This window comes from Salmo trutta, chromosome 30 (assembly GCF_901001165.1).
Source record: "Salmo trutta chromosome 30, fSalTru1.1, whole genome shotgun sequence".
NCBI lineage: Eukaryota > Metazoa > Chordata > Actinopteri > Salmoniformes > Salmonidae > Salmo > Salmo trutta.
The window spans coordinates 9,587,426-9,588,014 of NC_042986.1; the positions used below are offsets into that span (position 1 = coordinate 9,587,426).

A 589-nucleotide genomic window follows, 5' to 3' on the forward strand; every position below is an offset into this window, starting at 1 on the left:
CTGCTGCCCAAGGTGAAATGCACAATTTATTTATTTCAAGCGCAACACTGGAAGAATATCATTATCAGCATAGTTATTTTTGGTAAAAATGCTGGAACATACCGACGGGAACATCGATCTTGCAAGGTGAATTACCTCGCGTATTTCAAAAACAGGATTTTGAATGACAATTTAGTTTGTGGTGTTGACGTTGTGTTTAGCAGGTTATTGTAAAATGCAATAAACAGAGTTTAGTGTATTTGTGATAATCATATTGGTCAATAAAACAGTGAGTGTTCTACACGTTTTCTTTCATGTTTGTATGGATTTCATTCATGACCAATCGAGATCAAGTGTCATTTCTTTTGATAACAGAAGCTCTTTCCATGATGTGGTGAACGTTATTTCAACATTTTATGAAAGTCACAATTGACCAAGTACTGTATTTACTTTATAGTTCAGCCTAACAAAGCATTATACATTTGTTTGGAAAAGTTGTCCGTTTGCAACGTTCTCGAGGTTGGCATGTGTATCAGATTCACCATTCATATTCCCCCTTAATTCCTAATAATCCACAATAGACCTAATCCCTAATCCAATAATAATCAAT

General features: G+C 34.6%; 1 protein-coding gene across 1 annotated transcript in view; it reads left to right on the plus strand.

Annotated features, from left to right (window-relative positions):
- The window catches only part of LOC115167874 (homeobox protein Hox-C4-like), a 3,211-nt gene extending 2,929 nt beyond the window's left edge, over positions 1-282 (plus strand). The window contains exon 2 of the mRNA XM_029722585.1: positions 1-282. This exon is cut by the window's left edge and continues 695 nt beyond it. The gene's annotated coding sequence lies outside the window, so the exon portion shown is untranslated.
- The last annotated feature ends 307 nt before the right edge of the window (positions 283-589 follow it).